The sequence below is a fragment of the Anoplophora glabripennis genome, unplaced genomic scaffold, assembly GCF_000390285.2.
Source record: "Anoplophora glabripennis isolate ALB-LARVAE unplaced genomic scaffold, Agla_2.0 scaffold23, whole genome shotgun sequence".
Taxonomy (NCBI): domain Eukaryota; kingdom Metazoa; phylum Arthropoda; class Insecta; order Coleoptera; family Cerambycidae; genus Anoplophora; species Anoplophora glabripennis.
In genome coordinates this window covers 1,142,968-1,157,458 of record NW_019416624.1, presented here as the reverse complement: position 1 = coordinate 1,157,458, position 14,491 = coordinate 1,142,968, and positions in this window count along the sequence as shown.

The window sequence follows — 14,491 nt, the reverse complement described above, 5'->3', positions numbered from 1 at the left end:
TTTTGGTGGTTTTTGAGACGTAACTAATTAAAGAAAAAACTAAAATATATTGTATGTAAAGGGAAGGACTTTGAAAATAAGTTAAAATCAACACATGAAATCAAAAGTTAAAGTAAAGAGGAATTAAAGAGAATATTAAAGAAAATTAACACAGTAGTAATTAGCCAATGTTAATGTCAATAGCATACTTAAGAGAAAAAGAAAGCAATGAGAATTTAAAAATACTTACGTAAGTAACAGGAAACAGACCGGGAAAACAAAAAGTTAGTTGATTCTAAAATTGAAAGGAAAAACCGTTAAAAATTTCGCATCCCATAAACTTTTGGTTAAAAACTGATTAAAAATTTGATATAAAGTCGGAAAACACATAAAATGAACATTTGAAGCCGCATATAGTGAAGAAATACAACAATCCAGGAAAAAAAGATAAATGGTAAATTTTCACACATTTGTTACAATTCTACTTGCTTCAGAGGGTAGTGTCTCCTTTGGAGGGCCCAAACAAGAAGCTAGTACCGATTCAAGTCCTGTTTGCGAAGAGTTGGTAGATTAGAAGTAATAATAAACAAGTACAACCAAAAATTGGAAACAATGAGCACGGAATAGAGTTCAGATGCAGTACTGAAACCGGAGCAGTACAATCAACTGGAGTAGGAGAGGCGCAGCCTTTTATTTTCCGGAGCGAATCAGTGCCTAGGTCGATGATCAGAATAATTGGTGAAGAAAACGAGGTAAAAGAAACCCATGGAGTTTTTAAGAATTCATAAAATAAGTCATCTTCATACACATAAAAATATTTCGGAAATAGTGTAGATATGGAACTCTACAAAACAGTTCACTGAATAAGTATACAGTTATATCAACTAGTGACTAGAAAACTCTAAGAACTTCAAAATTTTGATGCTACTGAGTACTTTAAATATTATACGAGTATAATTACATTGGATTTTTATTTGCTGTAATTCTAAGAAAGTCATTTTAAAAACAAAAATTTTTAATTTTGTGATGGTAAAAGGCAAATTATTTTTATAACTAAAATCTTTTTATGGAACGTAATTTATAAACATAATTATAATTAATTGTTATGTCCACTTGATATACCTGTTTTTAAAAGCAATGGAAAATCTTCATTTGCAATCAGTCGGTAATTCTAACTAGTCATACGGATATCTGCTGAAATAGTACGTAATCCCTCAATAGCCTATTTTAGTGTGACTTCACATATTTAGGCAATCCGCAACAAATTGTCAGTTAAAATTGCACAGACCAAATCTGACCCTTGTGTACGATTTACATAGGTACTATAAAAATGACCAACTTCAAATTCATTTATTTTACAAGGATTTGGAAGTATTTAAGAACAAACAATATGTGTTTGGAAAAATAGATACACTAATGTCCTTAAAACTTACAAATAAGAATATTCCTAAATTTAAATAAAGTAAAAATTTAAAATTAACCGTGTTATTCCTAATGCTCATGTTCGGAAAGAATGGCCTCTTACGCAGGTGACATCTTGTTGATATGTTATCGCTGTGATCTTGTTATCTTTAGCTTATTTTCTCGTTTTGTTTACTCTTGACATTTTCTAGTTCTACTAAGTATTTTTATTGTTTTTCATGGTGTTGCACTATGTCAGTGTGTTTATCCAGTATTTTTTTCTTCAACCAAACTTCTTCTTGAATGATATCCTGTTGCGAGGCTATTTCGCTTACATGAAATTATCTTTAATGTGCATACCCAGTAACAATATATAAATTCTATAATTCTATTAGTTTATCACTTGGGGTTTGAAACTTCTTAAATATTTCTAATATTGCGAGAATATCGTGATATTTAAGGTCATGACAAAGAATGTGCACTGTGAGGTTGCCCTACGTCACTACTAAAAAGGTCTATTGCTCCGCATGTGTGAGTATGGATTTTGTGTATTTTATTAATTTAATAAATTAGCCACTTCATTATTACCTTCGGAGCAACCAAGCGAAAAGACCCAAGCAAATCATAATATGTGTCACTAATTATGTTCAGTATGCCAAAGGTAAACGCGACTTTCCCATTATCAAATTAAACGAAAGGATGTTACCAAAGTGGAAGGCATAGCTCAGCACACGTTTTATCTGCTTTCTGCAACTCATCATCCACGCCAACCGACCAAGCCCAAGAAGTCCGCTCAGTCAGTTCCGGATCCGGGCCACGAGGAAGTCTGCCGAAGAGACAGGAGAGCGTCTCGATGCGAACACCGCAGTCGCCAGGGCATTGTTTGGCGAGAGGCTGGAGGCTGTAGCAATGAGTTGACCCGAGGCCAACAGGTGCACCGGGTTTATTGACTCCGCGCTCTCCACGGACCGTCCGCCGCGTCCAGCGGTACCTGTTCCCATCGCCTCAATCAATGGATGGACTTCAGTGCACCGCATCTCGGCTCGGGGTGCGGCTGGAGTCACACATCTCGGCAGTCACTCGCGGACCTCCTAGGTAAGGTGACGGGGCGAAGTGCCCGTTCGCGACTACCTGGAGGGGATGACTTATGGGCAGTTATGATGGCCATAAAAACCAATAGTGGCACGCAATGGGGAAAATTAATTAAAGTATTAAGTGCATGAGTTGAGCCAAAGAAATCTGAAATCCTAGCCGTAGTACACTCTAAACAATTGTGGCACTGAATTAAAAAACACATTTTCCAAAACAATATTGAATATATTACCAGAGGATACCGATGGTTAAAAAGTAAAAAAATTCAGGTGTTTTAATACCTTCAGATTCTCTGTCGCTCATTTGCGCGCTATGTACTTCCACTAATGAACTGCAGATGCCGGAAGTCGACGTTCAATCGCTTTCCAGTAAAAGCCTCGAATCTCCATACTTTTGCCGGAGCGCTCTTGAATCGTCCGCCGAAATGTCCACAAAAAAGCGCCCATCGTCGACGTCGGATCTCGTTCCCTTCTGGCTTCTCCGGATAGTTGATGTCGGCATCGGGGATTTTGCAGTTTTTTCCCATTTTAAAAAAACTCTACCCTCGGTCTCGGCTTAGGCTACCGATCATCGCATCCAACCGCCAGAGCGGTGGGACCCTCGGAAGACGGTCTTTTCGGCCCAAAGACGGGAAAATTGAAAAATGTGGTGAATTTTTTCCTGTCTTCGTAAAAGGGCTTACGGAGGTCTTTGTAATGGATGGATCTGGTTCAGAAGTGGACTGGTGATGCACGGCACGAAGTAGTACCGTGTTTGGAGGGTTCGGCCGAGATCGCACGGACACTTCCGGCGGCAGCTAGGAAGACGTGGAATCCTATTATGAATTAGCTGGCCATTAGTAGTCGCACGATTCGGCTCGAATTTGGATATTATAACCACATAGGGATACTCTATTGTGGTTTTGAGGTTCGGCCGAGATCGAATGAGCGGAATGGCTAAAAATGCGGAAAACGTAAAATCCACGTTTCCCCGTATAACGGCGTTATTGCTCATCCGATTCGGACGAAATTTTAGGGGGATAATGCCAGCGACTTGAGGAGTGCTGCATTAAATTTTGACACCGATCGCTTAATAAGTTTTTGAGTTATTGACGATAGCGTCCTTGAACTAATTTGAAAGATGAGTAAAAAATAGATGGTTGTTTCCAAATATCGCCCTGAAGCGTGCCGAGGTTCGTCTGAAGGTTGCGAGGGTCACTGCAGTGAATACTGAGCGCAGAGATGGCAGACCCAGGCGAGATCGGCCGCGATGCGGGAGACATTGGAAACATCGGTGAAATTGGTATCGGTGTTAGTTTATGGGGCGACGTCCGCACTGGGATGCGGAATCGCAGAAATCGTTCTCAGACGGTATCGAGTTTGATGATGGAAAATATACCGTGAATATAATACTAGTGAAACAAGGTAAACACTTCTTGTGTGTGACATTTCGTTTTGAATTCTATTTAAAACTTTCTGTGTATAGTGTTTGCTTTTGAACACTGTTATATTAAAAAAATAGTGTGAGGAAAACTTCAGCAGTTATGGACATTATCTAGGGTTATGGATAAAAAGAAGGAATTGTCGAACTATTATTGTTCAGTTCATGGTTGTTCTTCATGATCCAAGAAAAATCGAGAATTAAGTTTTCATCAAATTGAAGAAATTTTCAAAATATTATTGTCGATAGACAATACTCCCTGAATTTCAAGAGCGTTGTTAGTAAGAGCACTAGTTTACAGACACAATGAATAAGTATCTAAATTTAAATCACTTTTCCCAATTTTCCCACATAGTACCACATGACCAGCGTTAAAAACTGCTTCTCCATCTGATATACAACCATAATTTTCGTTGGCACTTAAATAGGAAATGTTGGTATTCACCAACGGATAACTTCACAGTTATCACCTCAAAAAATATACATTAAATTGTAATGCTAGAAACAAACAAGGTAGACATAAATACTTGCATTAAAATTTATTTATGAAATATTTGGAACTTAAAAATATTACAAAAGTCAAATAACCGCAGTTTAATAACAAAATTACTAATAATAATGGGAAATAAAACGAATGTTGTTCAAATGAATCTGTAAACACAAACGGCAACGTCAAAATTACATTGTCTCGGAGTTTACTGCTTTCGCCGCTTGATGCGCTTGCATCTTAAAAATTATCGCGGATATCAGTTATAGATACGTCTTCACATTGTGGCACTAAGTGAATGAAACTTCTATATGGACTGTATCAGGAATATGGTACATAAAACATAAGTCCGGAAATTGACAAAGGCCACGAAAACCTATAAACTAAAATTAGTGATATTGGGTTCAAAGGTACTAAGATAATTCAAATTAAATAAAAAAAAATCCGTAGTTACCAAGTATCTAGGCATGCTAAGGAAATGACTTCATAGATTAGCCCACCGTTAATAATTATTTAAAACATGTATTAATGTATCTAAATATTATTACAAACACATATAAAAATACTGCACAATCATTAAATAATGTTGCAAACGTTCAAAGAAAATGTTTCCAGTTCTTGTTTCTAATACACCATCACTTTGTACAAAGACCAACACGAAATTCAGCCACGATAAATTGTTTCAACTATTTCTTAATTTTAAAATGTTAATTGCAGTGGTTTTCTTTTAAAAATGGAATTAATACATACTAAATTAAATATAAAATATAAAGATTTTTAAAAATATTAAATTTTGAACTATCAACTATGTTACGTAAAGATAATAATCTATATTAAACTAGAAAGGTTGTAAACAGAAAAGTGACTTTTAAGTTTATGAGAAAGTGGCGTAGAAATTAAAAGAACTACAATTTTTCTCAAGTTAGATTACAATAATAGAATACAATTTTATCTATAACGATATTGCTTCTTGCCCTCTGATTCAGTCAGTAAGATTTCAAGTCACTTAGCCCTTCTTGTAATAGTAGCCTCAGCAGCAGGGTTATTGCAGATCCTCTAATATCGACCGTATTCGTTGTACGTTGCTGAGAGTCTTTCAGTGGTCGACATCTTTCCATATTTACTTTTTCACCTAGAGCTTGGAACTTTGAACTGATGGTTAGTGAGTAAGGCAAGCTCTGTTTTGACTGAGCCTTTTTACTCCTATATTACATTACATTATAATTGACCCAATACCTTTTCCATCCTCAGAACGAAGCATCTGCAAGGAGACGGATTTTCTTCTAATTCTATTTCCCCTAGTCTCTAAATTATATTACAAAAATATTATGTATTACATTACCTGAGAATGGATCCTATAACTTTTCCACTCTCAAAATAGAGCATCCATTGGTACGTGAATTTTCAGTTCTTCTAATTCTGGTTGACTGGCTGTACCCACACTCTCCTTTGTCAGCCTTGGTTTTCTGTTTCTCTATTTTATGTAAACGTTAACATCAGCGGTTATTTATAGAACACACAAGATAAGACTTTTAAAGATTTAGACAAGATTTAAATATGACGAAACAAAGCAATTATAAACCATAAGACAGTTAGATACTTGGATAACTTCACACTAACTATACTGTCTAACCTCATCCAACCAGAAGAAGCATAATAACCGATGCACAGCGGACTGTTGCAAATTTTACTTAACCATTATAAATTGCATTTTACATCTTAAAAATGGAGACATAGTTATTATGAAAACTAATTATTCTATTAATACAGCTGTTATATACAGATTAGGGTATTGGTCTTTGTACAACAAATGTTCCCTACTACACAAATGGAATATAAATCTTTATTTCACAGATGTACCCATCGTGTGAAAATGAGTGATTTTTTTCTAATAAAAGTTGAATATTTGTTATAACAGTTTTAATATACTCTGTATGCATTAAACTGAAGAAACAGTTTAATCAGTCCATTTCTTTCAGTGAAGTTGCCATATTATGTCGGGTATATACTATATCTCAGTTATTTTATATAATTGTTAATTACTACTTATTTACTAGATATTTCTGATATGATTTAATCCTGGTCGGGCCATGTAGCCTGCAGAGTAGTTGCACGCCTATGTTTTTGGTCGCAATGAATATAGTTTGACTTCATTAAAATAAATTTAAGGTACCAGAACTGATAATAATATATATTTTTAAAAGCAGACTAAATTTATTTTTGGTTCGTAGTGTATTAACCTCTGAGAAAAAAATCGCAGTTAATTTTTTCTTATAGTGAAAATGGCCCGTAACCGCTCTGAGAATTCCTAGGGCGCTCTATAAGGAAAGCATGAAAAATGGAAACGCGTTTGTTACTTAAAGAATGCGGGATGTAAATCAAAACTCGACGCAATTTATCTACTGTATATGGAGAATACGCGGGACCGGCCTGGCGCCTCTTCAGCGCTGCCACGGTCGAAGGCCTCGGCGCGCACCGTGACGACGGTTTCCACTCTTGTCACCGACCCGATCTAGCCCACTTACCTCACTTTCATTCATAAAAGGGCTCATTTAGACAGAAGCAAAATTGAATTGTCAGGTACACAGTCGTCGCCTGCATTCTTACTTTACACTGTGAAAAACATTAATTTAATTAATCGGTGACAATAATTAGTGTTAAATTCAGAATATAATCGCTAAAATGCCTTCGAATTGAAAAAAAAATGATCAATTCCATAAGAAACTATGTTTTTATACTATAAAATCATAAGGTGGCCCTTACATACGAAGTATTTTCCGGTTGTCCTCTTTAAACGCCAAAATCTTTTATTTCAAATTAAGAAGCCTGTATTTTTGACTCTATTTTGCTACTTGTGAAACAAATAGAACAATAACTAATAAACTCTTACATCAACAGGAACAGTCAAGGGTTATCTTATGAAACTATGTTTGCCTAGCCAAAAATCTTATTCTGAAAATAAGCAAACAAAGCAACAACGGGCGAGATCTAGTATTGAATTGGAAACATGAGTGGATTTTGAACAAAACATAAGAAATCCTTTAACTTTAGTTGATATCTCACGACGGATGAAATAGAAACTTTTATAATTAATAATTAATTTAATTATAAAACTTACTTTTGCTAATTAAACTTTTTGTACATTTTTGCAGTCATGCCTTAAACCATTATCAGCATTATATACAGTGTGGCCAAATGAAAACGAAACAGAGCCATTTTCAGGAACTGCGTCAAGATTGTAGAAAAACGCTCAGACCCGTCGATTTTAGATTAAAGGGGGACATTCTTTGCTGGTATTTTTGACTCCGCCACTTTCACCCCCAAGCAAGGGTAAGCATCACCCCAAAATATTTAAATGGCATTGGGGGTTGAGTAATATTTCTTTTGAAAGCTCTTACAATTCTCTTTACAACAGACTTTAAATTTTATAATTCCGCCCAATACTTTGAAAAAAATTTACATTTTAAAATTTAAATTATGTTTAGTTGCTTACTTACTACTTAGTTGATTAAATGTTCAAACTGATGACCGCCCGCTTCCATACAAGAATAAAGATTTTGTTCGAAACGTTCGCGCACATTCCGAAGCATTTCCGGAGTGATTCGACGGCATTCGTCGACGATTCTTTGACGCAAATCTTCCAGCGACGCTGGCTGTGTTTTATAGATTTTACTTTTTAGGTATCCCCACAAAAAGAAATCAAGGGGCGATAAATCCGGTGATCGTGGAGGCCACTCAATGCTGCCTCTTCTCCCAATCCAATTCCGTAGAAAACGTTGGTCCAAATACTGACGGACAATTAACGCATAATGCGGAGGAGCACCGTCCTGTTGAAAAATCAAATGATCTTCATCATACTCTGGAACATTTTCAATAATATCAGTCAAGGCAGGGTCAATAGCGTCTTCCAGTAATTGCAAATACATTTGGCCAGTCAAATTACCAGGTAGAAAAAAAGGACCCACCAGCCGGTCACCGAAAATTCCAGCCCATACATTTAATTTTTCCGGTTGCTGTGTATGCACCTCGTGAAAAACTCTTGGGTTTGAATCGGACCAATAGCGGCAATTGTGACGATTTACCGTCCCGTTCAAGAAAAAACTGCATTCATCAGAAAAACAGATGTTAAAAAGGAACTGTGGATCGTTCCCTGCTCGCTCACTCATTATTTCGCAAAATTGCAAACGGCGGTCATAATCATCCTCATGAAGTTCCTGGACTAAATGTATTTTGTATGGATGGAATTTATTCTTCTTCAAAATGGTTTGTATGCTAGTTCGATTGATCCCAGACACAGATGCCAGCTGCCTCGTACTTAATGTAGGATCAAGATGAACTTGTCCCAAAACTGCAACTTCACTAGCTTCATTAACTATAGGTTTTTCAATTTCTCGTTTTTTATTGGCTACGTTCCCTGTCTCTTGAAATTTTTTTACTAACTCTAGAACATACTTCCTCCTGACATGTCGATCTTGATGTTGTTCATTAAATAGCTGAGCTGTTCTATTCGCACATTTATTGTTCATAAAGTAAAGCGAAATGATATCTACCCTTTCCGCAATGGAATAAACCATAGTGTTTAATTTTCAAAAACACAATTAAATAAACTACCAACCAACGCTTCCAAATAATACTAGAAAATAATTTGGAATCCACTAATTTTACGTTCATTGTGTGTGTATAGCATTCATTTCTGTTTTTTACAATTGTGTTTTTTTTTACGAAAGTGATAACAAATCGCCAAAAACCAATGTAACGCAAGAAATACTAAATTTATACCATTGGCGTACTTAACTCGAATGACTGACATTTTTACCGTTACTAATTGTTTGTACATAAGTTTCAACTTTAAAATCAAAATTCTTAATAAGTATTGGGCGGAATTATAAAATTTAAAGTCTGTTGTAAAGAGAATTGTAAGAGCTTTCAAAAGAAATATTACTCAACCCCCAATGCCATTTAAATATTTTGGGGTGATGCTTACCCTTGCTTGGGGGTGAAAGTGGCGGAGTCAAAAATACCAGCAAAGAATGTCCCCCTTTAATTTAAAATCGACGGGTCTGAGCGTTTTTCTACAATCTTGACGCAGTTCCTGAGAATGGCTCTGTTTCGTTTTCATTTGGCCACCCTGTATAACTGGCACATAAGTGATTTTTTTGTAATAAATTTATTTCTTTTTCAATTTTTTATATTAATTTTGTAGTACTTTCCGTTTAAAAAAGTTGTGTAGATAGAGGTCCTGAACAAGGTCCATCCTTGTTCAGGAGTGCGGAGATGCCCTGAAGTTACTGACCAGGTGAAGAGAGGGAGAGTTGGCTTGGTTCTCGACCAGCAACCAGAGAGAGCAGACCAACTGGCTCGTCTTGTATGCAGAGGGCCTGGCTAAAGACTTGAACCAATCCTCGGATTCATAAGAGGTAGCATTAAGGGGAACCTTAAGAAATGGGCCTATCAAACATTAGGTCAAAACTGGAGCACGAACAGTGGATGTAAGCAGGCCCTTAGATTTATACAGTGTGTATCAGCCAAATGAAATAAATTCAATAATAAATAAATGGGGGCGTGTCCGAGAAAACGCTCGGACACATCGATTGGTATTTTTAGTTGCATATTTTTTCAACAAAAACTTTTTATACACAGTGTGTCATGTAACAGTGATCAATACCAACTTTCTTATTTTAAATACAACACCCTGTATATTATTCAATTTTTAGATTCCTTAGAAAATTCTAGACATATTTCATATATGTATAATGTCCTAAAATACCTATCTTCAACTGTTTCAGAAATATTAAGTGTTTTCAGATTTATTGCAAAAATTAACATTAAAAAAGAAAATTATTTGATTACAGAAATTCGCTACAACACACTTAAAAACTAATAAGTAATACTGTTTATTTACTGATAAAAGCAAAAAAAAACATTAATGTCAATCTAGGAAATGTTCAAAATGCACGCAGCGAACGTCTTGGAAACATCCTAATCTCAAATAGAAATTTCTTCTAACGTTACTCAACATCTCAGGCGTAACTGATTTAATTGTAAACTTTAGCGTCTTCTTAAGTCAGCGAAGTCGAGGGGTTTAGTTTTGTATACAATACTTTTGACATATCCCCATAAGAAGAAGTCTAATGGTGTCAGATAAGGGGATCGTGCTGGCCATTCCATGTATCCTCGCATCCCTATCCACCGATTTGGGAATATTCGGTTGAGGTACTGCCGGACATTGATTTGGTAATGGGGCAGTGCTCCACATTGCTGAAACCATATCATATTTGCTGGAACTTGTGGGTTTGCTGGATCAGGATATAAGTTTGTCAAAGACATAATTTTGGAGCAGTGCTAAATAATTATCGTCATTCAAATTGCCATCAATGAAAAAGGGACCTATGATATGATCTCCAGCAATTCCTGCCCAAATATTAACCTTTTCAGGGTATTGCGTATGTTCTTCTGTAACCCATTGAGGATTTTCATTAGACCAATAGCGGCAACTTTGACGATTAGCATGATTGTGAAGTGTGAAGGTGCACTCATCAGAAAACAAAACATGTTCTAATTGGATTAAATTGTTATCTAACATTGCCATCATTTATTCACAAAAATACGTTCTCCTATCAAAATCGTCCCCCGTGAGCTCCTGAGTTGGTTTCTTTTTATAGGGATGCACTTTATTTTCTTTTAATATTCGAATAATCGATAAATTGCTAACATTGAACATTGGGGCTGCTTTTCGACAAGAAGTATGTGGCTTTTCCTCAAACTCAAGCATAATATCCAATCTGGTATCATGACTTATTGCATTGGCAGCTGTTTTTTTATCTGCCTTACATGTCCAAGCTGCTTTTCTATTTTACTAATTGTCCCTCGGGAATCTTGGGATATATGCGGCCAATTTGGAAATCTTTCATGAAATAAGGGAGCAACTTCCATTTGTGTCCGTGTATTATCTCCATAACCAATCATCTGTAGAACTGTTATTTTGTGCATATCTGGTACGCAGTTAATGAAATTCAAACGGCTATAACACTGACAACTACAGTCATGCAGGCAGACAACATGTTGCTAAAGCCAGGCGTTTTAAACAAAAGTAAACAAAACTATTTATAGTTTTTTTTTTTATTACAGGCCAGCTTAATAGAAATTGAAGAGAACTCTTTATCCAGAAATGTGGAGTAGGGGAGGATACCCGTGTTCATCTTCTAGGACACTGTGCAGACTTCGGGAGGTTAAGTCATAAAGTCGTTGGTACCGAAGAGTTGCAAGGGGATGAGGTAAGGGACCTGCCATGGATCAAAATCCTGGCGTTCATGAGGACGTGAGGTAGGTTCGAGGAGGGACAGAGGCAGACAGTGGATAATTGATGAGATGGCGGGCAGGCAGGCTTATTTATCTTTGTTGAGGTGTGGATAACTAAAAATTAATAAATGTTGAGTTTTAACAATATACTCACAAGATATTGAAATATTTTGATGTTCGATTAAACATTTTTTTTTTCATCTGATGAAACAATTCAAAAATGTAAAAGTTAATGTAGTTGTATGAGGCAGACAGTTGTCATTTAGATGCACTTCATCCGACATAAGAATTTATGGGCTACGATATCCACTTGTAAATTAACAATTCTCGGTTTCTAAAAGAAAAGTGCAAAGATGGATGCGTTCACTTGGCAAAACAACAACACGCGTGCATTGTATACTAAAATAAATCATAACAAACAACCGTCCCGCTTTCTATTCCCGATGTACCGGTTCGTATTATACTTTGCAATGCCCAATACATTCCATACCAACCTGGACTGCATACATACACAGCAGTTATTGTAGAAGCACTTAATGTACCATTCAATAAATGCACGAAAACTGCATTCTAGTATCTGCGAGATGAATAGCTCTCAAGTTGTTAGGAATATACGGCATTCTATCATAAATTTATGTCTAATTTCACCGTCGTCAGTTTAAAATCTGTTTATATAATATACAATATTTCTGAAAACTAACGCAGTACGTTACACGATAATAATTCATTAAAATTGTGAAAATATCGTGGTTCTTAAAACGAAAGACAAGCATTCAAGAAATTTAAAATTTTAGAGAAATTGGTTGTTAAAAATACATTGGATGTTTTATGTCCACTGTACATCGTCCACGTGAAGGAAGGTGACAGAGTTTGGAGAGTGATATTTCAACCTTTCCTCGATGATATAAAAGAATTATTTCTAAAAATCGAAAATACAAACATTTTTATCCAGTCTAAATGAATTTTTTAATTATTATTCTCCTCACAGTTCCAATGTATGTGAAGTTAGGAACGTTTTTCTTCAGAAACGTTTCTGACAATAGTGACTACAATTCTATTTAGATGTAGCAGCAAATGTACAATCTAAGAAATAGATCTTTTGCGCCACTGGCAACTATAGGAATCAAAAATAGTATAATACTTCTACTGCCAGTACATTCGTAAAGAGATATTCCCTTTTGAGTCCTTACATCTATCTCTTACAAAAACCTATATGAATCCTGGAATTATGGAGTAACATCAGAAACGAATTTTCTCACCGTAACATAAAACAATTTTTTTCTCAAAAAGTATAGAGTGAGCCACCTCAAATTTTTCACTGTTTATTCAAAAATACATGCTCTTTCGAGCCCTGGTATCAGTTTTTCTTAAAAACCCGTAGGAGTCCTGGAATTAAGATTTAATTTCAGAAACGAATTTTCACACCCTTTTTTTTAAACTATAGAGTGTGCCACCTCAAATTTTTCACAGTTTATATAAAAATATATGTCCTTTCAACCTCTGGTATCAGTTTTTTCGAAAAACCCGTAGGAGTCCTAGAATTAAGACCTAATTTCAGAAACGAATTTGCGCACCCTTACAAAACAATTTTTTTCTCAAAAACTATAGAGTGTGCCACCTCAAATTTTTCACTGTTTATACATAAAACATAATTATTTTTATTATATTATTACATTATGTCCTTTCGTGCTCTGCTATAATTTTTTTCCAAAAACCCGTAGGAGTCCTGGAATTAAAACTTAACTTCAGAAACGAATTTTCGCACCATTACACAACAATTTTTTCACTGTTTATATAAAAATACATGCCCTTTCGAGCCCTGGTATCAGTTTTTTCCGAGAACCCGTAGGAATCCTAGAATTAAGACTTAACTTCAGAAACGAATTTTCTCACCGTAACATAAAACAATTTTTTTCTCAAAAAGTATAGAGTGAGCCACCTCAAATTTTCACTGTTTATTTAAAAATACATGCTCTTTCGAGCCCTGGTATCAGTTTTTCTTAAAAACCCGTAGGAGTCCTGGAATTAAGATTTAATTTCAGAAACGAATTTTCACACCCTTTTTTTTAAACTATAGAGTGTGCCACCTCAAATTTTTCACAGTTTATATAAAAATATATGTCCTTTCAACCTCTGGTATCAGTTTTTTCGAAAAACCCGTAGGAGTCCTAGAATTAAGACCTAATTTCAGAAACGAATTTGCGCACCCTTACAAAACAATTTTTTTCTCAAAAACTATAGAGTGTGCCACCTCAAATTTTTCACTGTTTATACATAAAACATAATTATTTTTATTATATTATTACATTATGTCCTTTCGTGCTCTGCTATAATTTTTTTCCAAAAACCCGTAGGAGTCCTGGAATTAAAACTTAACTTCAGAAACGAATTTTCGCACCATTACACAACAATTTTTTCACTGTTTATATAAAAATACATGCCCTTTCGAGCCCTGGTATCAGTTTTTTCCGAGAACCCGTAGGAATCCTAGAATTAAGACTTAACTTCAGAAACGAATTTTCTCACCGTAACATAAAACAATTTTTTTCTCAAAAAGTATAGAGTGAGCCACCTCAAATTTTCACTGTTTATTTAAAAATACATGCTCTTTCGAGCCCTGGTATCAGTTTTTCTTAAAAACCCGTAGGAGTCCTGGAATTAAGATTTAATTTCAGAAACGAATTTTCACACCCTTTTTTTTAAACTATAGAGTGTGCCACCTCAAATTTTTCACAGTTTATATAAAAATATATGTCCTTTCAACCTCTGGTATCAGTTTTTTCGAAAAACCCGTAGGAGTCCTAGAATTAAGAC